Source organism: Tamandua tetradactyla, chromosome 25 (assembly GCF_023851605.1).
Source record: "Tamandua tetradactyla isolate mTamTet1 chromosome 25, mTamTet1.pri, whole genome shotgun sequence".
Lineage (NCBI taxonomy): Eukaryota > Metazoa > Chordata > Mammalia > Pilosa > Myrmecophagidae > Tamandua > Tamandua tetradactyla.
In genome coordinates, this window is record NC_135351.1 from 37,204,479 (window position 1) to 37,229,052 (window position 24,574).

At 42.1% G+C, this 24,574-nt stretch overlaps 1 long non-coding RNA gene across 1 annotated transcript; it reads right to left on the reverse strand.

Moving 5' to 3' along the window:
* Positions 1-340: 340 nt before the first annotated feature.
* On the reverse strand, positions 341-21,804 carry LOC143669282 (uncharacterized). Its single transcript, XR_013168816.1, has 3 exons — positions 21,542-21,804; positions 2,548-2,647; positions 341-609 (listed from the first exon to the last, which is right to left on the reverse strand). It is a non-coding gene; the product is annotated as an uncharacterized LOC143669282 (long non-coding RNA).
* Between the last annotated feature and the right edge of the window lie 2,770 nt (positions 21,805-24,574).

Below are 24,574 nucleotides of genomic sequence, written 5' to 3' on the forward strand. Positions count from 1 at the left end.
CCTTTCTTGAGTGAAGGTAACCTCTTTGTTGGTGCCTTAATTTGGACATTTTCATGGCCTTAAAAGTACAGACTTGCAACTTAATAAATTCCTCTTTTTAAAAGCCATTCTGTTTCTGGTATATTGCATTCCGGCAGGTTTCAAACTAGAACACATGCATATGCCACATTTTGTTTATCCACTCATCTGTAGATGGACATTTGGGTTGCTTCCACCTTTTGACTGCTGTGAATAATGATGCTATGATATCCCCTTCTTTTTCTCACTGTTTCTTCAGAAACAAATGAACGGAGCCTGTAAACTCGTGGTGGGCAGAATCAGCTATTTTAAGGTCGGCATGCTTCCTGAAATCGGCCCCGCGAGGATCCCTAGCTCAGACATACCTCCTGTGAGGGCCCTGCAGGGGGCAGTTGAGAGGGAGGGGACGCGGGTGTGCAAGGAGAAGGTGGTGCTGCCGAGAATGAGTCCGGAGGCCTGTGGGGAGGCAGGCGTGAGCGTGGGCGCTGTGGCTGTCGCCTCAGGGATCCTCGGGTGACCTTCAGCAAGGAGACCTTCATGGCACCAACCAGAGGGCCACGAAGCTCCAAAGGGGAAGGCGGCTCACCTGCCCTGCAAAGATGGAAATCAGACCTCAGGGGCTTGCTGGACTGTAGACCCAGATGCTTTCTTCTCACTGGCGTTACTTGGTGCACCGGAGAAGGGGGCGAAGTCAGCTTGAAAAGGTGAGGAGGGTCCACGACGGCCCAGCACACTGCCCTGCCCCCTCGCTCACACCCCTTCCGGGTGGGAGAAAGGAGAGGAGAGGTGCAGACATGCCATCTCCCCCAGGGAGGCTCGGAGACCGTTGTGGGTGTGACAGAAGACGGGATCCAGGGAGGAGGCCATTGTGGTGCAGAAACCGCCGCCCTCGGGGACAGGGTGACAGGAGGCAGTCCCGGTCGCAGCCAGGGTGGACGCCTGGGGACCTGTCCGGGACACATTTGGGCTGGGGAGAAGCTGAGGGGGCTGGGAGCTGGGAAGAATGGAGGAAGGGGAAAGAATCTGGGTAAGTTTCCATCAAGGGTGCTATCGTGTGGGAGTCTCTGTGTCAGGACTCCCAACATGAAAACCCGCTAATATGGCTCTTTCCCAGCAATTCATCGTCAAGTCCTTCTCCCGGTGGACAGAAATGCAGAGTAAGAGCGGCCGCCTCAAGGTGGCAGCAGCGCCTTCTCGGCTGCCCTCACCGGCCGGTGCCTGCTTTCCCTTGAACTGAAGAATTCCGGTCTTCTCTGCACTCGAACTTGCAGAAGCAGGTTGCTCTTTGAGGAGCTGAGGACCCTCACAGAACTTACTACACAGAGTTTGCTTCATGTTTCTCTTTTCTTAAATTAATGTCCTGGAAATTATGAGGTTATGCTTTTGCGGGCACTTTTTATCTTTTGCCAATGGTCAATTTTTTAAATCTAACCCTTCATGATTGTGAAGCCAGTGGTTTTCCAGTAAGATGAGGGAACAGAGAAGGTGGCCAGATGCTCTAATTGAGTCAGCCTGGTCCTGGCAATGAGCAGGGGCCCTGGACAGAGCCCCAGGCAGGCCCGGCTGTGCCCCTTATCTGAACCACTCTGGCAAGCTGGCAGGTCTCCAGAGCAGGGTGACGGGCTCTGGACACCAGGCCTATGAGTGGAGAGGTGCAGAGGGGAAGGGGGTGTGTGCTGGGAGGAGATGACATGGATGCTGGCGTTAAATATGTGCAGGGCCAGCATGGAGAAGAAACAGATTGTTAGGGTCAGGCTGGATGAATGCATGCTCTGGGAGGGCCCTCAAAAATCCCATCAAATGAACCCCTCATTTTATAAAAGAGGAAGAGAAGGACGAGGTGCTTCGGGCAGAGTCTTATGTTAATTGCATGGCTTTTAAAATTTAATTCCTATTCAAAATTAAATTTATGTTAAAACCCTGCATATATAATAGGATAACAACAACAAAAATGTCTGAGTATGTGAATAGAAAAGACTGGAGGGGAAAATACCTTGAAACGTTAGGTGTTTTTTCCTCAGTGCTGGGATTACTGTGATTTTATTTTCTTCCTTATACTTCTCTGTCTTTACCAAATGCACATGTATTATTTTTATAACTAAGAAAAACTTTCTTAAAAAGGAGACTATTCATTTCAACTTGTTTTTTGTGCAATGTGGATTTTAAAAATTGGATTTGCTTAATGTAGAATTGTACCCTAGCATGCTAAATTAACTTCCAAAATGATTTGATGTAATATTTGTCCAATATTGCACAAAATCAGCTCAAGAGGCTGTTTACTTGTGGAGATGTGTATGTAATATAATTGGGCTTATTGAATTTTGGAATGTTCTGAATTTCCTTTTCAAGGCAAACAGTACATGCCCAGCATTAGTTTCAACGCCTTAAACACGAGTACTTTACATGGTTTGGCTTCCCAAGAGTGGTTCTTTTAGACTCTCAGACCGTGACATGGGGGCGGGGGGGGGGGGGGCGCGGCAATAAGCAGACAGGGACACTAGGCAAAATTGGGAACTGGGCCAACTGTACCTTCACTTCCTCTTTAGGTGACTTCCTCAACCTGGAGGCCTTTTCTATCCCTAAGGGGCTCCTCTTCACCCTGATTCCAATCCTTGCCTCTCCAGTGCACCTGGTTGAAGAGTAAAAGCAAAGCAGTTAGTCACGCAATACCATCTTACATGAATGCCTAAAGGACTTCCCGGCTGTGTGAAGCGGTGTGTATAAGGAGTAGAGAGATGGGATGGAGGTGGGGGTGAATTTATATTTTAAGGAGGAAAAATTTCCAATAATCTTCATTGCCATTGTTCTAACTTTTTTTTTCTTTTTCTTTTTCTTTTTTTTGCCACTTCTCAGTAGGGGGTAAATAACTCCTGGAGTGATTCCCAGTGCCCAGCACTTAGAAGGTGACAGGATAATGAGTAGGTCATGCCTTTTATATTACAAAGCTGGAGCATTTTACCACCTTCCCTTTTGGCATGTGAGATAAGACACACTTTGGGCTTCATTATCTTTAACCTGAAGTCTAGGATTTGTCACCGAGTTGGACTTTACTTTCTCTTATAAATGAACAATTTAATGTTTGTTTTATGAGTTTTGTAGTTCTTGCTTTGATGTGGTAAAATTAAAATAGTTAGGAATGGCATTGCTAGGCTACTTGATGAGCTACAAATTGTTAAGTGCAAATTGGTAAACAGGGGCTCATTCTTCCCAACTGCTGAAAGCTAAGCCTGTTGTCTGGAGCCAAGTAAGTGTTTTGCAAAGGAGAGGCTGACTTGGGGATGCAGGAGGGAGCAAAGCTTACCCCAGACTTTTTGGACCTGGGACATGTTAAATTGTCAGCCATTCCTTTGCTTGATCAGTCCTTGGGAAGCTGAGAACAAAACATTTTAGAGAACCGTGCAGTCAAAATGCATTGGCCATCTATTCTTGCAAGTGGGTATTTCAAGCCAGTACTCCTTCCCACTCCAGTACTTTTCTAGCTCCTGTGGCCTTTTCAGTATTTCTGGAGATATAATCTTGCTGGCCAGGATTTAGACTAGAAACAACTGCTCAACCAACCCCAGCATTTTCTACCTGGAAAATTAATGAACTGCACAAACTGTATTAAAAACCTTTCTAATATCCCAAAAGGGCTTTTAGTCATTGTCGCTGCTGATACCCTCTCCTCTGTGTCTGCCTGACTGGATACCCTGAGAATGAGCTTCTGGTACCTTTTTCAGTCTCTCTCTCTTTTCTTTCATTCTCTCTCTTTCTCTCCCTCTCATCCTGGTTTTCTTCTCTACTCTTCCTTCCTTCTCAGAAACAGAACAAATTCTGCAACTTGCTAAAAATGTAAATTTAGCTTTTTTTTCACTTTAAATATGACCTTAAGGTCTTATCCTCCATCTCATTCAGCTTATCAAAAATATTTCTTCTGAATAGATGCAGGCCACTTCCTCAGAGGAATTCCAGGGAGTAAGAGTTTCTCCATGCCACCACATTTATTTATTTATTTATTTATTTATTTATTTATTTATTTAATGCTGTATGGCGGGGTCACATTTCATTATTTTTCCATGTGAGAATCCTGATATTGCAGCACCATTTGTTGAATATTTTTGTTTGTTTGTTTGGTTATTGGTTGTCTTTGCTTTTTTTTTTGAAGTGCATGAACCAGGAATCAAACTCAAGTCTCCTGCATGGCAGGCAAGAATTCTGCCATCGAACTACCCTCGCACCGTTGTTATCACGTTTATAACAATGATGTTAGAAGAACTTGCCAAGTATGTTAAAAACAGAACATTATTTTTAAAAAACCACCATATAGTGCAATCATTATGCATTAAGCATTGTCCAAGTGATTTCCATGCATTATCTTACTAATCCTTCAGGCAACCCTATAAAAAGTAAATGCTTTACTCCCTATTTTTCAGATGAAGAAAAAGTGTCACAAAGAGGCTAAGCAGTCTGTTGAAATCACATCTCCAGTAAGTGGTGCAGCTGGGATTTGAATCCAGTGCTTTGGTTTTTACTCTGCCATGCACCTACATCCAAGGAGATATGAGGGCCAGTAAGTCTTCAGCCAGATGTTGAATGGAGAGGCAGAACTTATTAGATAAGTAAAATATAACTGGAATTAGGCACTCAGAAACTGCATTATTAAAGTATTAGTTTTTCTCTACCTTCGGTGTGGTAGATTGAATTAGCCACCCCCTAAAATACATGCTTGTCATTGCGTGTGGCCCAGCTGAGTAAGGGTGGGCCCTAATCCAATAACCGAAGTTCTTTATAAGCGGAAGAAATTCGGGCATAGTCAGAGAAAACCAGGGGTTGGGGCAGGAAAACCAGAAGTCATCGGAATCCAGAAGAGGAAAGGAGAGGACATCGCCATGTGACAGCAAAACCAGGGACCCCCAAGACCGGCCGGCCAACAGGGACTACTGACCCGGGGCAGGGGTGAAGGCAGGCAAGCCCTCTAGCCTCTGAAATCATAAGCCAATAAATTCCTGTGGCTTAAACCAACCCATTATGGGGTATATGACACAGCAACCAGGAAACTAAGACACTGGCTATGGCTTCTTCTCTGGATGTGAGCTGGTTGGTCACAAAGCAGTAGATCTTGACCTCAGGTTTGAGTTTTATTCTCCAACCAATTCAGAACCCAAGGAGGAAGTGGGGGAGAAGATGGGGTTTAGTGCCGAGACCCTCCGTCTTGACTCCTAGGCCTGGCTTCTTGGCACCCCTTTCTGTTTAGACACTCAGATTTCTCCCAAACCGCCTGCCTCCTCCCTATTATTTCTTCCACCCCCTTCTTGGTTTTAGAGGAGAGTGTCACTCACTCACCCATTCAGATGGAGCTTGGAGGGGGGGTGACTTTGGATCTTGCTTGTGAGACATCTGCAAGGCCATCAGATTGCGTTGAGCCTTCCGGGATCCCTGTGGGTCTCGTGCTCCTCAAGAATGGCCTTCCTGAATGTTCCCTGCTCATATCTTGGCCTCTATGTGCACCAAGGTCAGGGGGCAGTGTGTGGAGATGGGGAGGGGACATGAACCCTGTTCTGCTGTAAACCATTGCTTCCATGTCATTCTCCTGGGCATCAGCAACAAATACTAATCTTATAAAATGCGTTCTAGACAAGTAGAAAAAGCGCTGATTTTGAAAGAATGGTAGGGCTTTTGATCTATTATTTTACTTAATCCTCGTAATTTTTAGGGAGGTAAGTTAGGTATGATTATCTTTGTGAATCCTAAATTTGTGTATTTTCTGTTACTATTTGTATTGGTTTGCTAATGCTGCTGGAATGAAATATACCAAAAATGGGATGGCTCTTATAAAGGAAATTTATTACATTACAAGTTTGTAGTACTAAGGCCATAGAAATGTCCAAACTAAGGCATCGAGGAAAAGATACCTTAACTCCAAAGAAAGCCTGATGTCTGTCACATGGGAAGGCACCTGCTGGCATTTGCTGGTCCTTGTTCTCGGTTCCATTGCTTCCAGCTTCTGATACCAGGGATTTCCTCTCTCAGCATCTGTGGGCCTTCGCTTAGCTCCTCTGGGACACAACTCTGGGTTCTGGCTTGCTTATGGGGAGGCACAGGCTGAGCTCCAAATGTCCATGTCTAGGCATCTGCTCTCTCTGTTGGTACTCCAAGCATCTCCAAACATCTCTCTCACCCCTGAAGCAACTATTCTCCAAGCATCTGCTTCTGAGATTCTCCAAAATGTTTCCCCTTTCAAAGGACTCCAGTAAACTAATCAAGACACACCTCAAATGGGCAGAGTCACATCACTATCTTATCAAAAAGGCATAACACAATTGAGTGGATTATGTCTCCATGGAAACAATTTAATCAAAGGTTCCCACCCTACAGTATCGAATCAGGATTAAAGACTTGACTTTCATGGGGTACATAACACTTTCTCACCAGCACACTATCTTACCTTTTCTGCCCTGAACATTTGCATCACTCCAGAAAAAAAAAAAAGAAAAAACTCATACATACCATACCCCTTACCCTTCCCTCTCATTGACCACTATTCAATTTATTTTAACCTTTGTTCCCCCTAGTATTTACATCTCACTGTATCTGGTTAGCTATACCAAACAGTTTTCCTTGGATTAATTTTTGTTTTATTCCTTCTTTTCTCCCTTGGTTGGCAGAATATAAAAATAACAAATACTAATTGCTACATTTGATGTTTTTTCTTGACTCTGACTTTAAAGAGCCTACCCCTAATATATTCCTATTTTTTCCATTCTAAAATGTTATGTTCCTTTTTTATCTTTGTGAATACTTAAATAGCTTTCTTTTTTGATGACAAAATAACTATGCATCATAAAAATTTTGTAAAAACCCAGAAAAGTACGAAGAAGAAAATAAAAATCAAAGATAATATTTAAAATTCCACCTAGAAATAAAACTGTAAATTATTTTGTATATGTTTCTTCCCAACTTCTCACATCATTTCTATGTATATAGTATCATAACTTAAGATTCCTGATTGTTATACATTTTTTATTGTTTATAATTTTTCTATATTTTAAGGGATTCTGTGATAAAGAATTATCAATCAGTAAGAAAAAGCCAAATAACCCAAGAGAAAATCAGGCAAAGCCTAGGAAACAGGCAATTCACAGAAAATTCTATTAGAATGTTCAATAAGCACATGAAAAGATACTCAATCTCACCAATCATCAGAGAACTCTTTTTAAAAAATTGCAATTATAGGCATACCCCTGAGATATTGCAGGATCAGTTCCTGGTCACTGCAATACAGAAAATATTTTTAAAAATACTTTTATTGATAAAATTTAACATACAAACATTCTTAATATGCAAACATTCCATACATGGTGTATAATCAATGGCTCACAATTTCATCACATAGTGTGTATTCATCACCATGATTATTTTTTTGAACATTTGCATCACTCCAGAAAAAAAAAAGAAAGAAAAAACTCATATATACCATACCCCTTAACCTTCCCTCTCCTTGACCACTATTCAATTTATTTTAACCTTTGTTCCCCCTAGTATTTGCATCTTTTGAATTTATTTTAGGCTTTATTTCCCTTATTATTTAAAAATTTTTTTTATTCATATTTTTTACTCATCTGTCTATGCCCTGCATAAAAGGAAACTCGGACACAAGGTTTTCACAGTCACATTGTAAAAGCTAAATCATTATATAAGCATCTTCAAGAAACAAGGCAACTGGAACACAGGTCTACAGTTTGAGGTACTTCCCTTTAGCCATCCATACACCATAAACTAAAAAGGGGATACCTATATCATGCATAAGAGTAACTTCCAGGATATCTTCTGGATTCTGTTTGAAATCTCCTAGCCACTGACACTTTTTTTCTCATTTCCTTCTTTCCTCTTTTGTTCAAGAAGGTTTTCTCAATCCCTTGATACTGGGTCTTGGCTGATCCTGGGATTTCTGTCCCACTTTGCCAGGAAGATTTACATTCCTAAGAGTCATGTCCCACATAGGAGGGGAGGGCAGTGGGTTCCTTTGCCATGTCGGCTTAGAGAGAGAGGCCACATCTGAGCAACAAAAGAGGTTCTCTGGGGGTGACTTTTAGGCCTAATTTTAAGTAGGCTTTGCCTATCCTTTTCAGGAATAAGTTTCATAAGGGTAAACCCGAAGATCAAGGGCTTGGCCTATTAATTTGGTTGTCCCCACTGCTTGTGAGAATATCTGTAATTCTCCAAATGGGGAAATTGAATCTTTCCCCATTTCTCCCATTTCCCCCAAGGCAACTTTGCAAATACTTCTTTATTCACTGTTCAAATCGCTCTGGGATTTATCAGGGCATCACACTAACCTGGACAAACCAACAGAATTTCATGCGTAGTCAAGATTCCACATACTTATGGCGTTCCACCGAACTGACCATAAAAGTTAAATTAGGAAATGTACTACCCAAAATATAAATTTTGCACCAAATGAACATCTCTCCCTTTAGTCTCACACAGAAGTTTAAGTTTTAAAATATGGATGGTGTCATCCTTTACCCAGTCTTCTGATATACCTTAGTCATATTCAGATCAGCAATAAAGCAAGGTGCACAATTTCTTTTGTTTCCTGGTGCAAATAATAGTTATGTTTACGCTATTCTATAGTCCATTAAGTGTGCAATAGCATTATGTCTAAAAAAAAAATGTATGTACATTAATTAAAAAGTACTTCAGTGCTAAAAAATGCTAACCATCAACTGAGTCTTCTGCGAGTTGTAATCTTTTTTTGCTAGTGGAGGATCACCTGTTTAAAATGTATAATGTTAATGTTTTTTAGTTTATTCCCAAAGTTGTGCAACGATCGCCAGAAAATTTGAGACTATTGGATTAGGTAAAAGTTTTACGCAGCTAGGACTGTTCTGTGGTCAATATATAAAGAATTCCCTATCCCAACCCTACGTATAGAAATAGATGAGAAAAAAAATATTGCATGTTGGTGGAGGGTTTTGCCTCAATGTTGTGGCTGCTGACAGATCAGGGTGGTAGTTCTGAAGGTTGAGGTGGCTGAGGCAATTTATTAAAATAAGACAACAAAGAAGTTGGCAACATTACTTTTTCACGAAATATTTCTTTATAGCATGCAGTGTTTTTTGGATAGCATTTTATCCACAGAAAAATGTTTTTCAAAATTGAAGTCAATCCTCTCCAACCCTGCTACTGCTTTATCAATGAAGTTTATATAATATTCTAAATCCTTTGTTGTCATATTCACAACATTTTCACCAAGAGTAGTGTCCATTTCAAGAAACCACTTTCTTTGTTTATAAATAAGAAGCACTTCCTCATGCGCTCAAGTTTTATCACGAGATTGCAGCAATTCAGTCCCATCTCCGGGCTCCACTTCTAATTCTAGTTCTCTTGCTGTTCCACCACAACTGAAGATAGTTCACCCACTGAAGTCTTAAACTCTTTAAAGTCATCCATGAGGGTTGGAACCAACTTCTTCCAAGTTCCTGCTAATGCTGATATTTTGACTTCCTCCCATGAATCACGAATGTTTTTAATGGTATCTAGAATGATGAATCCTTTCCAGGAGGTTCTCAATAGAATTTGCTTTTATCCATCAGAGGAATCACTATCTATGGCAGCTATAGCCTTTCAAAATGTATTTCTTAAATAATGAGACTTGAAAGTCAGAATGACCCCTTGACTGATGGGCTACAGAAACGATGTTGTATTAGCAGCCAGGAAAACAACATGAATCTCCTTGTACATCTCCGTCAGAGCTCTAGGGTGACCAGATACATTGTCAATGAGTAGTAATATTTTCAAAGTAATTTTTTTTTCCTGAGCAATAGGTCTCAAAAGTGAGCTTAAAATATTCAGTGTACTAAGTTGTAAACAGGTGTACTGTCATGTAGGTTTTATTTTCCATGTATGGAACACAGGCAGAGTAGATTAGTGTAATTCTTAATGGCCCTAGGATTTTTGGAATGGTAAATAAGCATTGGCTTCAACTTAAAATCATCAGCTGTGTTAGCCCCTAACAAGAGGGTTAGCCTGTCCTTTGAATCTTTGAAGGCAGGCGTTGATTTCTCCTTTCTAGCTATGAAAGTCATAGATGCCATCTTCTTACAATAGAAGTCTGTTCATCTACATTCAAAATCTATTGTGTAGTGTTACCACTTGTATCAGCTAGGGTTCTCTAGAGAAACAGAATAAGCAGGAGATATCCATAAATATGAAATTTAGAAAAGTGTCTCATATAACCATGGGGTTGTAGAGTCTAAAGTCTGTAGGGCAAGTTGCACAGTGGCAGCTCCAATGAAGGGCCTCAACAGACTCTCAGGTGAGGCTGGCTGGGCAACTGTGGGTATATAAGGGTCCAAGATCTGTAGGGCAGGCCACAAGCTGGCAGCTCCAATGAAGGTCCTCAATGCACTCTCAGGAGGGGCTGGCTGGCTGAAGCAGGAAGAGTGATTGTCTCTTCTGAATCCTCCTTAAAAGCCTTCTGATGGTTAGATTAAGCATCACTCATTGCAGAAGACACTCCTCTTAGCTGATTGCATGGATGCACCCAACATGATCATGATTTAACTCCATGAAATGTCAGACAACAGACAGGCCAGGACTTGCCCAACCAAACAACCAGGCACCGTCACCTGGCCAAGTTAACAAAGGAACCTGACCATGAGACCACCTTCACCATTATTTTCGCTTGATCTTCTGGATAACTTGCTGCAGCTTCTACATCAGCACTTGCTACTTCACCTTGCACTTTTATATTATGGAGATGGCTTCCTTCCTTAAACCTCAAGAACCAGTCTGGCTTCAAACTTTTCTTCTGCAGCTTGCTTACCTCTCTCAGTCTTTATAGAATTGAAGAGAATTAGAGCCGTGTTTAGGTTTAGCTTTGACTTAAGGAAACTTGGCTGATTTGATCTATCCAGACCATTAAGATTTTCTCTGTATCAGCAATAAGGCTGTTTTGCTAATCCTTTACTATTTTTTTGTATGCTGTGCAGTGAGGATCACATTTCATTCTTCTTCCATGTCAATATCCTGTTATTGCAGCACCATTTATTAAATTTGTTTTTTTTTTTTGGAGGGCAGGGACTGGGAATCAAACCCAAGACTCCTGCATGGCAGGCGAGAATTCTACCACTGAACCACCAATGCACCTCTAATCATTTCCTTTTTCTGGTGGGTGCACAGTCCAGGAATCAAACCTGGGTCTCTCACATGAAAGGTGGGCATTTTAACCACTGAACTACCCGTGTACCCTCTAATTATTTACTTTTGATGAATAAAGCCAAAAGGCTATCAGGAAAGTTGTACCAATATATGCTTCCATTAAAAAATATTTAATCTATGTATACATCCAAAAACATCATTGTATGAGTCTATACATTTTACCACACTCTAAACAATCCTAGATATAATCACAATTTCAATTTTTGCCTGTTTAATGAACAAAAATAATGCTTTTTTTATAGATGCAAAAATCCTCAACAAAATTCTAGCAAATCAAATCCAGCAACACATTAAAAGAATTATACGTCATGACCAAGTAGGATTCATCCCAGGTATGCAAGGATGGTTCAACATAAGAAAATCAATTAATGTAATACACCATATCAACAAATCAAAGCAGAAAAACCACATGACCATCTCAATTGATGCAGAGAAGGCATTTGACAAGATTCAACATTCTTTCCTGTTGAAAACACTTCAAAGGATAGGAATACAAGGGAACTTCCTTAAAATGATAGAGGAAATATATGAAAAACCCACAGCTAATATCATCCTCAATGGGGAAAAATTGAAAACTTTCCCCCTAAGTTCAGGAACAAGACAAGGATGTCCATTATCACCACTATTATTCAACATCGTGTTGGAGGTTCTAGCCAGAGCAATTAGACAAGAAAAAGAAACACAAGGCATCAAAATTGGAAAGGAAGAAGTAAAACTATCACTGTTTGCAGATGATATGATACTATATGTCGAAAACCTGGAAAAATCCACAACAAAACTACTAGAGCTAATAAATGAGTACAGCAAAGTAGCAGGTTACAAGATCAACATTCAAAAATCTGTAGCATTTCTATACACTAGTAATGAACAAGCTGAGGGGGAAATCAAGAAACAAATTCCATTTACAATTGCAACTAAAAGAATAAAGTACTTAGGAATAAATTTAACTAAAGAGACAAAAGACCTATACAAAGAAAACTACAAAAAACTGTTAAAAGAAATCACAGAAGACCTAAATAGATGGAAGGGCATACCGTGTTCATGGATTGGAAGACTAAATATAGTTAAGATGTCAATCCTACCTAAATTGATTTACAGATTCAATGCAATACCAATCAAAATCCCAACAACTTATTTTTCAGAAATAGAAAAACCAATAAGCAAATTTATCTGGAAGGGCAGGGTGCCCCGAATTGCTAAAAGTATCCTGAGGAAAAAAAACGAAGCTGGAGGTCTCAAGCTGCCGGACTTTAAGGCATATTATGAAGCCACAGTGGTCAAAACAGCATGGTATTGGCATAAAGATAGATATATCGACCAATGGAATTGAATAGAGTGCTCAGATATAGACCCTCTCATCTATGGACATTTGATCTTTGATAAGGCAGTCAAGTCAATTCACCCGGGACAGAACAGTCTCTTCAATAAATGGTGCCTAGAAAACTGGATATCCATATGCAAAAGAATGAAAGAGGACCTGTATCTCACACCCTATACAAAAGTTAACTCAAAATGGATCAAAGATCTAAACATTAGGTCTAAGACCATAAAACAGAGGAAAATGTAGGGAGATATCTTATGAAACTTACAATTGGAGGCGGTTTTATGGACCTTAAACCTAAAGCAAGAGCACTGAAGAAATAAATAAATAAATGGGAGCTCCTCAAAATTAAACACTTTTGTGCATCAAAGAACTTCATCGAGAAAGTAGAAAGACAGCCTACACAATGGGAGACAATATTTGGAAATGATATATCAGATAAAGGTCTAGTATCCAGAATTTATAAAGAGATTGTTCAACTCAACAACAAAAAGACAGCCAACCCAATTACAAAATGGGAAAAAGACTTGAACAGACACCTACCAGAAGAGGAAATACGGATGGCCAAGAGGCACATAAAGAGATGCTCAATGTCCCTGGCCATTAGAGAAATGCAAATCAAAACCACAATGAGATATCATCTCACACCCACCAGAATGCCCATTATCAACAAAACAAAAAATGACAAGTGCTGGAGAGGATGCGGAGAAAGAGGCACACTTATCCACTGTTGGTGGGAATGTCAAATGGTGCAACCACTGTGGAAGGCAGTTTGGCGGTTCCTCAAAAAACTGAATATAGAATTGCCATATGACCCAGCAATACCATTGCTAGGTATCTACTCAAAGGACTTAAGGACATTTGCACACCAATGTTTATAGCAGCATTATTTACAATTGCAAAGAGATGGAAACAGCCAAAATGTCCATCAACAGAGGAGTGGCTAAACAAACTGTGGTATATACATACGATGGAATATTATGCAGCTTTAAGACAGAATAAACTTATGAAGCATGTAATAACATGGATGGACCTAGAGAACATTATGCTGAGTGAGACTAGCCAAAAACTAAAGGACAAATACTGTATGGTCCCACTGATGTGAACCGACATTAGAGAATAAACTTGGAATATGTCATTGGTAACAGAGACCATCAGGAGTTAGAAACAGGGTAAGATAATGGGTAATTGGAGCTGAAGGGATACAGACTGTGCAACAGGACTAGATACAAAAACTCAAAAATGGACAGCACAATACTACCTAATTGTAATGTAATTATGTTAAAACACTGAATGAAGCTGCATCTGAGCTATAGTTTTTTGTTTATTTGTTTGTTTTTATATATATATATATATTTTTTGGCTTTTTAAAAGGGGAATTTAATAAATTGCTAATTTACAGTTCTAAAGCTGAAAAATGTCCCAGTTGCAACAAGTTTACAGAAATGTCCAATCAAAGGCATCCAAGGAAAGATACCTTGGTTCAAGAAGGCTGATGAAGTTCAGGGTTTCTCTCTCAAGTGAGAAGGAGGCACATGAATATAGTCAGGGCTTCTCTCTTGGCTGGAAGGGCATATGGCAAACACGGTATCATATGCTAGCTTTCTCTCCTAGCTTCCTGTTTCATGAAGCTCCCCAGGGGCATTTTCCTTCTTCGTCTCCAAAGGTTGCTGGCTGGTAAACTCTGCTTCGTGGTGCTGCAACATTCTCTGCTCTCTCTGAATCTCCTTCATTCTCCAAAACATTTCCTCTTTTGTAGGACTCCAGTAAACTAATCAAGACCCACCTAAATGGGTGGAGACACATCTCCCCTAATCCAGTTTAACAACCACTCTTGATTGGGTTACATCTCCAGAGAGATGATTTAATTACAGATTCAAACATACAGTACTGAACAGGGATTAGGAAAAACGGCTGCCTTTACAAAATGGGATTAGGTTTAAAACATGGCTTTTCTAGGGTACATAAATCCTTTCAAACTAGCACATTCTACCCTCTGGTCCCTAAAAAAGACATGTTTTTCCATACCCAAAATATATTAATTCCATCACAGTATCAGAAATCCTTAAACCATTTCAGTAGCAATACAAATGAAGTACAAAATTAGAAATGGTACAAACGCTTATCAAAGTTAGTTACAGGCATGGTCTATTCTAAGGCAAAATTCTCCTCTGGCTCTGGACCTATAAAAACTCAAAACAAGTTATTTGCTGCCAACGTACAAAAAAGGAACAATCATAGGATATATATACCCATTTTCATGGGGAGGAAGGAACACAGGGGTCATCGGACCCATACGGTTTAAAAACCCATAGGAAAAAGTCCATTAGATTTCAAAGTCTAAGAGTCATTTATCATTGGGGCTTCTGAAAGCAGCAGTCCCTCCCTTTCCAAGGACCTATGCAGAGGCCTGTCTCTTTCCAAATGCAACCTTGGGGGACATTGGGGACACCACCTTTTTCTTGGTTCCATCCTCTCCAAGCATTGTGTCTGCACCCGGGCTCTCTGCCATCTCCAGGACACACGCTCAACCCCTCCATGTGGTGGCAGCCAGGCTCTCCCCCAACCCCAAGAAACGTACATCACCCTCTCCAAGGCCTGAGGCGGCATGACTCTTCCACTGCAATGAGGTGGAAGGCCCATTCTCTGCCTTTGGGGCAAACTCACCCTCTCCACGGGCTTGGGTGGGTCCACTCTCCTGGCCCGAGGCTTCCTGACTTGAGACCCCAGCCTCCACGGTTTTGCCTCTGAAGTTATTTTTCCTCCAATGTGTCCCTTCTCTGAACCCCCCAGTCCAGACTGGCAGCAGCTGTTTATACAGGTCCCACGGCACTGTCGTTGGCTGTCTATACAGTAGCCTTGGATCATGCCCATCAGACATAAGGAGTTTCCATAAATCCTTCCTGGATAACTCTATGTCCGAGCCTGGCTTTCTCTGAAATGGCTGGCTAATTCCACATTTAGCCAAATATTCATGTAGTGTACCAGTTCCACATTTGGTTAAATCCTCACATGGGGCACTTCTCTCTGGGGTCTCCTTTTCAGGAGGCCCAGAATTTTCCAGAACATCAATTTCTGGTTTCTTTGTACCCTGTTTTTATATATATTTTTTGTATTTTGTATTTTTATTTTTTTCTCTATATTATCATTTTATTTCTTTTTCTGTTGTCTTGCTATTTCTTTTTCTAAATCGATGCAAATGTACTAAGAAATGATGATCATACAGCTATGTGATGATATTAAGAATTACTGATTGCATATGTAGAATGGAATGATTTCTAAATGTTGTGTTAGTTAATTTTTTTAATTAATAAAAAAATTAAAAAAATAATGCTTTAGTACTGCTTTACCTTGTATATTAATCTCTCATGAGGCTGAAATTTTTGTGTGTGAATTGCCTCTTCAATTCTTGGCCCATTTTTTTTTCCAATTGAGGAACTAATCTTTTCAAATTTACTAACTTGTAAGAATTCTTTCTCTGCTAAATATCTTAACCTCCTCTCTATTACATATTATAATTAGCTGCCATTTGCCTTTTTAATAGTGTTTATATACTATTTTAAAATTTAAACACTATGAGTGGTTATTGAATTTTACCAAATGCTTTCTCAGGACATAATGGTAATTTTCCTTATTTTCTAAACTATACATGACGTCTATTTCAGTAACAAGTGACCACATATTAGACTGTTTTTGTATTCCATAAACTATTTAGACAAGACATATTTGCTTGAATTTGGCTGTACTTTTTAGGAGAACAAGCCATTTCATTTTGTTAGGGATGCCAATTGTTTTCTGCCTTGTGGAATCCTACAGCGCTGAACACATGACCCTGCCTTCCCCAAGCATCAGCTAATTGGACCAGGAGTGGACATGTGACCCGAGGGTTCCCTTAGGAGACTGGCACGTGATGGGGCTGACAGGCAAGTGAGTGGGGTCCATAAGATTCCCTCCAGGGCACCTGGGAGATTGAGGTGGTCAGTGGGGGGCGCCTGAGCTGAGAGGCCATGCCAAGAGTTGGGCTGTAGGTGTGCAGGGCCCCAGGTGTGCAGGGCAAATGGTAGGTGTGCAAGCAGCTCTGTAAGAAACCCTATGGTTCTGGAGAGGTGGCTTCCCAAAGGCTTCTCAATTTCCTCTCCGTCTCAGCTGCACTCTCTGCCCTTGGATTCTGAGAGAGTCACAGGCCTCTTCCCATTGTATTCCTTCTCTTTTATTAAAGGTAGTTGGAGCAGGTTTCTGATTTGTGCAACCAGAAGCCATCCCTGTATGCCCACACATCTTCCTATCCACCATCTTGCTGGGTGAAGTCAATGGCCACATGCAACAGGAAAGCCAGGAGGTCCTCGACTGTCTTAAAAAACAAAAGCATTTTTCCTCAGCATTAAATGATCCCAAAGGTTCCTTCTAGCTGTATAGCTCTATGAGCTAAGAACTCCACGGAGCTTTGCAGTGGGTCGTTTTCTAAAGCCCACTGGGTTGAACTCTAGAGTGACAAAGATCCAATGAAAATTAGGAGTTGGAAGAAAAGGTGTTATTTAGAGAGACCCCTTAAGATAGGAAGAAATTTTCCATTTTCAAAAAAGTGTCTCCACAAAACCTGAAGGCACATCTTGCTTGTGTGTCATTGAGTATCTCCTGCTTTGTAAACAGATACCCTCAGCTATCTGTGCTTCATGCTTCCCAGCAGGGACAGTAGCCAGCTGCTCCTGATATGGCCCTCTCAAGTGAGTTCGATGGAAGGGTTTTGGTTTTTCATCAATGGCTGACAAGCCAGTATGGGCCGATTTTCTTAAGGGAAGTGTTGGTTTGGGTCTCTAAAACCACCCCCAGGCAGACTGACATTGAGGGGACCACACAGCATCAAGATAAGAGATGATCCCACTCTGAGCAAAGCAGTTCAGTTTCCTTTCCCACGTAAAACAAAACTCTGAAATGCATGTCTTAAAGATCAGTAGGCTAATCAGGGCCTTAAGACTGAAACGTTCAGATTATGAAACATGACCCTGGGAAGTGAGGAGGAGCCCAAGGGTGGTCAGGGTCAAAATGCAGTAGCCCCAAGCCAGAGCACAGCGCCCACCCAAGGTGTTCTGAGGGGTGAAAGCAAGTCATCGGTTACCACTGGGACAGACATATATGTGTAGCGTGTGTGCGCGTCTGTGTGTTGGCCATCTTGTTGGTATCAATATAGTGGCAACGCTCTGCATATATTATCTTCTTATGGTGATTATATTTGTGTTTAGACTAATCAATATATATTTGTATTATCAAATTCATGTGAACAATCAGTTCACATCACTTGGTATCAGCTGGGCTATGTGAAGAGATGCAGACATTAATCTTGAAGATTATAGGGATCTGGTGCCAGAAAGGATAACTGTATTAGTACTGAAGTCTCAACTCTCCAGCACATATACAACTGATTGGCTTTTTGTTTTATTTTGTTTTGCACGGGCAGGCACCGGGAATCGAACCTGGGTCTCCGGTATGGCAGGCGAGAATTCTGCCATTGAGCAACTGCCGCACTGCCCAAACTGATTGGCTTTTAAATTACTTTCAAGTCCTTGGTAATTGCTAATCTCTTTAGGGGTTTTTTTTTTTTTTTTAGCATGGGCAGGCTTCAGGAATCAAACCCGGGTCTCTGGCATGGCAGGTGACAACTCTGCCACTGAGCCACCGTTTCACCTCCCTCTTCAGGGATATTTGGATTGGGTCTTAGGCTGGGTTTCCTACGAGTGGATCCTGGAATAATGATGATTCATGTGAAAGCTGTTTACTAGGAAATTTCCTTCTGGATAAACTGGTAGGGGAGCAGGGAAGTGGGCCAAGCAAGGGTGTGATAGCAAAGTCCCCTCTTTGCCCAAGACGGTAACTGCTCAATCCTGCATTGGGACCATTCCCATCTGGGGCAAGGATAGACCCTGGGGCATCTTAATTCCCAGAACTGTTTTTCTAGGTCCAACAACCTCCACAGACTGATTGTTGCAAGGCTGGCCAGTAGGAGCGAAATCACAGAGAGTCCTTGTGCAATAAAGAGGTCCCAGAGGGTCTGGGTGGACCACCAACAAGCTGGAAGAAACAAAACCCAAGCTTGTCACTTAAGTAAAGGAAGGTCTCAATTAAGAATGCATCTGGCAGCAAACAGTATGGACCTAACTCAGTGCCTAACCCCAAAGAAGAATTTGTGTTTCTAGCACAAGAAACTCAGAGGTGGGCAAACTGAGATTGGTGTAGCTGCTTCCTGGAGTTATTAGTGGACCATGTCCTGACTTTTTCTGCTCCATTGTCCTGACCTGGTGGTCTTCTCTACTTGCTTATTGCTTCCAGGTAACAAGACGGCTTGGCTATGTCCAGCCTCATGTCTGCCTTCCCGGCAGGAAGAAGAGGAACAGAAAGGAGAAGGCCATGTATCCATCAGGAAAGAAAAGATTTGTCCAGAAACCTCTAGCAAACTTTTGCTTAATTTTTAGGCTATAACTGGGGCACACAATGAGTTTTAGGTGTAAGGAATTCCTGGAGTGTGGCAATGAATGAGAATCCACAGTGTCTACCCAAAGGGGGCTTTATGACCACAACATAAGAGACCACCCAGTGGGCTGCCCAGAAAGAGATACAAGTCCAGGTTCAGATTCCTGGGGACAAGACCAGAACTGGCTCATCAGCAATGGAGGCAGGACTGGCTCCTGGATGTGACATCTGGGCAGCTGTCTTAAAATTCTTAATAATTGTATCTTTGAACTTGGGCCATGTAAGTTAAGTCCAATGGGATGGTGAAGCAAGCCTGTGAGCAGAGATATCCAGCGACGGCTCACACACAAGCGGGGTTGGGTAAGCAGTTAGCTCAGCGGCACGTGTCAGGGTGGCGCTCTGGACCCTGACTGGTGATGGCAAGTGGTGGAAGCAGCAATGGGGCAGCTATGGCCAAAGCTCCAGGGGTGGAGGGGCTCCAGACAGGGGTAGTGCCCGGCCCACGGCAGCAGGTGGGAGGGCGGCTTGCTCTCTCTCTGTGCTCAGAAGCCGTCCCTGGGGTATGGGCACAAATATTAACTCTTTATTCTGGGCACCCAGCCAGGAAATGCTAGTGCTCCGGTATTAAAACTTTGTCAGTAATTACTACAAAATAAAAATGTACACATGGATAGTTTAATAAAACTATCAGGGAGTTACTAGAATTCTTCAGGGTTTAGAATTGCTAGTTTTGGAAACTGCTGTAACATGGCAAAGCAAATATCCACAGACTTAGAAATAGAAATTAAATTTAAAGACTTTTTTTTTGTATCTGACAGAAAAGAACACTATTTTCATAGGAAGCATTGGATGAACCAATTATTAATGAAGACAATATTTAAAACCAATTTTGCCTTACAATTGAAGATACAACTGATAGAATGCATCAAAAGACATTTGAATCATAGACACGTTATCATTAAATCACCTTCAGCTTCTTGTATGACCTCTGTCACAAAGGTCATAGGAAGTTATAAAATGTCGTTGCATAAATTTACACTTAAAATTAAATTCATACTAAGATGACACTGATTTGAATGAAGAGTTAGAGGTTTTTAGAAAATTTGCTCCACAAGAAAATCACTTCTAGATGTACTAAAATTTGTATTTCAAAAAATAATTCATCAGAGATTTGTCCCAATATTGTCACATCCTGCAAAATATTCATTACAACTCCAGTAACTGCATCAGCAGAATGATCCCCCTTAAAACAAAAATAATCAAAAATTGTTTGTGATTTGCCTTTTCTGAGTGATTGCTATTGCTTTCAAATATACAGATTGAAAATGAACTTGCTGAAAAATGAATTTGGATGGCCTAATAAATGAATTTGCAGAAGAGTGAGTCAGAAAAATCTTACGCTAAACCAGGATATCACCAGTAAAGTGACATCACCGACACACCAGTAAAGTATTACTTAATATATCATAAAATGATGACGCTAAAAATATTTTGAAGGAGAGTTTCCATTACTACCTATGTGCCACTATTACCCCAAAGTTTTATCAATAATATTTTCCAGGAAAAAGCTTTATATTTTAGTACCTCTAATGGTATTTTCCCTCTGCTTTTGCATTTGCGTTTTGCAGCCAGCCCTGCAGATTCTGGAGCCGCTCACACGCTGAGGTCACACCTGAGCCTCCCGAGGGCCTCCAAGTGAAACCCCTCTGCTCCCCCCAGCTTCCTGTCTCTCTTACGGTCCTTTTATTTTGTGCCCACATCTTGCCCCACACACCTGCTTCCTCCCTGCCTTGACATCCTCATGTCTGCCTTCAGATCAAGTGCTCCTTGTCCACCCACTGACCCTGTGGCTGAGCCCCAAGTCTAGATTCCAGTGGCTTGGTCCAGCCTCTGGACTCATTGGCCTGGTGCCAGGGCCCCCCCTGTTCCCATCTGTGGACTTTGGGGCCACAGTTTAGGCAGGACCTGGGGGGAAGGTGTCCTCAAAGGAAGCAGGGTGCCCTGGGCTTGGGCTCCCCTACTTGGAGAGTAACTTGGCTTCAATTCCCAGCTCAACTTCTGTCCACCATGTGTTCAGCATCTTCACTCTAAGAAACAAATTCAACCAAGTACAGTTTGAAAAGGCTGAGAAGGATTTCAGGGCTCTCTTGCTCAGTTCTCCATTGTCAACCCATTAAGAACAGGAGTTCGAGGAAAATTTCACAGAGCAATGCCATGGCCATACATTTTTGGTTAAGGATACTCTACGTTCACCTTAACTCTTTTTTTTTTTTAATGTACCCTGTCTCATTTAACATTAAACTGTGTTTGAAAAAGTTAAACAGCAAAAAAAAATAAGTAAAAGAAGAAACAATTATTTTCCAGTAGACAACATTTTAAGAATGCATTTTTGGGAAGTTTCAAAATATATAGTAAAATCAACACTCTTGCTAGACATTTCCAGAAGCAAATTTTAAAGCTTCCAGTTGAAAGAAGAGTATAAATTAAAATCCTCTGATTACCCCAAACAATGTAACATGTTAATACCTGAGTTACCTGGAAGTCAGACTTCGCAGCAACCCACGTGGCAACGGAACATGGCGATGGAACGACGTTCTCCGAGCACATAATCAATGTGCTAAAGGCCGCTTGCTTCAAGTGGAGAAGAGGGACTCATCAGCGCATCTTCACCCTTGTTTTACACACAGTCTAAGTAACTTTGCTTTGCCAGCCCACAACAGAGTAGAATCCAGAGTTTATGAGGACAGCAGAGTGCTGTTAAAACACAAGGCGTTGTCCTTGACTGGGGTGGAGGAGTGGGGAGGTGGGGGGGGGGGGGTGGCTGTCAGGACCCAGGCGGTGCACATGCGCACTCCCCGCTCACGCCTCCAGCTGAGAAGCTTGGACGACGGCCTGCTCCTGGCCTAACCCTGTGCCCGGTGCCCAGGGCAGAGAGATGAAAAGCTCAGCGCCTGCCCTTGGGGACTCATATGCTGGCATATAAATTGACCAGTTAAAAAGGCAGTTTGAAGCTAGCGTGGCTGTATAAGGGGTGTTCTAGAATGATGAACAGGTTTTTAAACCAGAGAGTGGGGATGGGTTGTGCAAAGTGGAAATGCACTTAAATGTCCCTGAATTGTACACTTTACCGTGGTTAATTCACTATTATATGAACTTCACCTCAAAAATAAGAAAACAATATAGCGTGGGGATGGTTAAGTGCTAGAGAAGACTAAAGCTAGAACGCATTTCAGATTTTCACAGTGTGACCTTGTGGTGGTTTTGAATGATATAATGCCGAAAAACATTCTTACATCGTATCCATTCCTGTGGGTGTGAACCTACTGTAGGTCGGACCTTTTGATGAGGTGACCTCAGTTAAGGTGTGGCCCACCTCAATCAGGATGGGTCTCAATTCTATCACAGGAGTCCTTTATAAGAGAATGAAATTCAGAAACAGAGAGAGAGAGAAATCCACAGAAGCAAGAAGCTAAAATCAACAAAGTGTGAAAGACAAGGGAGAGACCAGGAGATGCCACCATTTGTCTTGCCATGTGGCAGAGAAACCAAGAACCCCCAGTCCAGGACGCCAGAGTCTTCCGGGAGAGAGCACTGCCCTGATGCTGCCTTAATATGGACATTTCCCAACCACAAAACCATGAGTGAATAAATCCCCATTGTAAAAATGCATTTCATGATACTTGCTTGAGCAGCTTAGGAAATTAAACAGATGTCATGAAGGCCAAAACCAGGACCGTGCTAGGGGGAATGGAGAAGGAGGAAAGAGTCTAAAAGGCAAGGAGGTAGAGTTTCCAGTTCAGGATGACGAATGGGGCATGAAGCTTGGAGAGAAGGAGGTGCCAGCTTGTTTCTTATATTTGCGGCAGGTGGGAAGAGCGGATTGGAGATGCTTCCTCTCCAGGGGCATTGCTGTGTCCCAGCTGACGTTCCAAATGACCTGGAGTTGCCAGAATTATCGACAAAGCTCAGAGAAGTGTGAAATCCATTTAGTAGTGATTTTCTCTGTTGAGAAAGAAACCACCTCATTCTAAATGAACGGTACGCAGAGAAGCTAGGGGAAGGTCGTTGAGGGTAGGGAACGTATCATTTATCCTTCTGTCCCTCATGCCTAAATGTGGTGGATGCTTAATAGTAGTTTATTTATTTGATTTATAGAATCCAATTAAAATCATCTTGACCTTTCCCAGCCGTCTCCCTTTAGGGAATAAGATAAGATGGAGGAAATTTATGGATGTTTTTTGACCTTAAGCTGATAGTGGCTGTTTCTGGAGAGATTTCTCTTTCAAACGGAATTTTTCATTTCTTGAGAGAGTTGAAAAGTCCTTGCTGTCTTCTTGGATCAGATCTTCTGAAGCCCGGACAACAGCCTTTCCATATCCTCAAGCTTCCAGCAGATGCCACTTCACCCCTTGACTTGACATGGGGCATGGGGTGGCACAGATGGCCATCTCAGGCCACAGCCACCCCACAGGGGACAGGGTGACGGCCTCCAGTGCCCCAGGCCAAATGACGAAGGCCGCATTAGGCAGACCCAGGGCACACAATGTCTCCTGAAGCCTTCCTGACCCCTCGAAGCTTCCTTAGGGGCTTCTACTTGGCAGAAAAGTTCATGTGTGAGATGCAATTTCTGAACAATTAAGAGGCCAAGATGCACTTAACAGAAAAGCTCAGAATTGGGTCAGGGCTGGATGGAGGAGAAAAGCTGTCTCCATGCATTATTGAGCTTATCTGAAATTTTCATGATTTTAATTGCTGATATCTACTGAAGCCACAAAACAATGTTTTGTTTCGAAAACTAAGCTTTAAAATATAGGAGCGTTTTATCTTTTATCAAAGAGCTGTGAGTCATGAGTGATATGTCTGAAAAAATTGGCTGTAAAACGTCAGTGGCCTTTGAAGTAGGAACATAACCAAAATAAACCAAGAATCAAATCACTCAAGGAGAACCAGCTCCAAGAAAGCGCACACGCATGTACCTCCTTGTACAATCACTATTAGACCGAATTGGTCAAACAAGTTTGAGAGTTCTGAGAACAGGTTTTGTCATTTTACATTGTGTGCCGCTGGGGAAGGGGAGCTGGGACACCAAATGAAGGAGGTGGTGGGACCTTCTGGGTCCAAGGTCACGGCACTTGCCTGGAGAGGTCACATTTCCTACTCCTTTGGAATCCTCCTGAAGCAGCTGTGATCTTCTGTAAACCTGCAGGTTATTCAGCAGGTGTCATTGGCTGGTTGCCCAGGAAGCGGACCCCAAGGTGACCCGTCTCCACTTCAGCCACCCCTCTGTGGGCAGGTCACACATGTAGCTGGGAAGGGGTGTGTGGCCAAGGAGAGGGTGTGCAGTCAAGGAAAGGGTGTGCAGCCAGCTCCCAGGGAGGAGGGGGCGTGGAGGAACGGGACACTCAAATCCCCTCTGGACCTGCTGTCTCCGCCCAGGGGCCATGGTGCACGTGAGATGACTTGGTCAGCCCAAAGCTGACCCTGGGAACAGGACTGGCCTGGAGTTCGGGTGCCAATAGGGGTTGAGCTGTGTCTGCCCAAGTAGACTTGCTGAGGCCTAGAACCCCT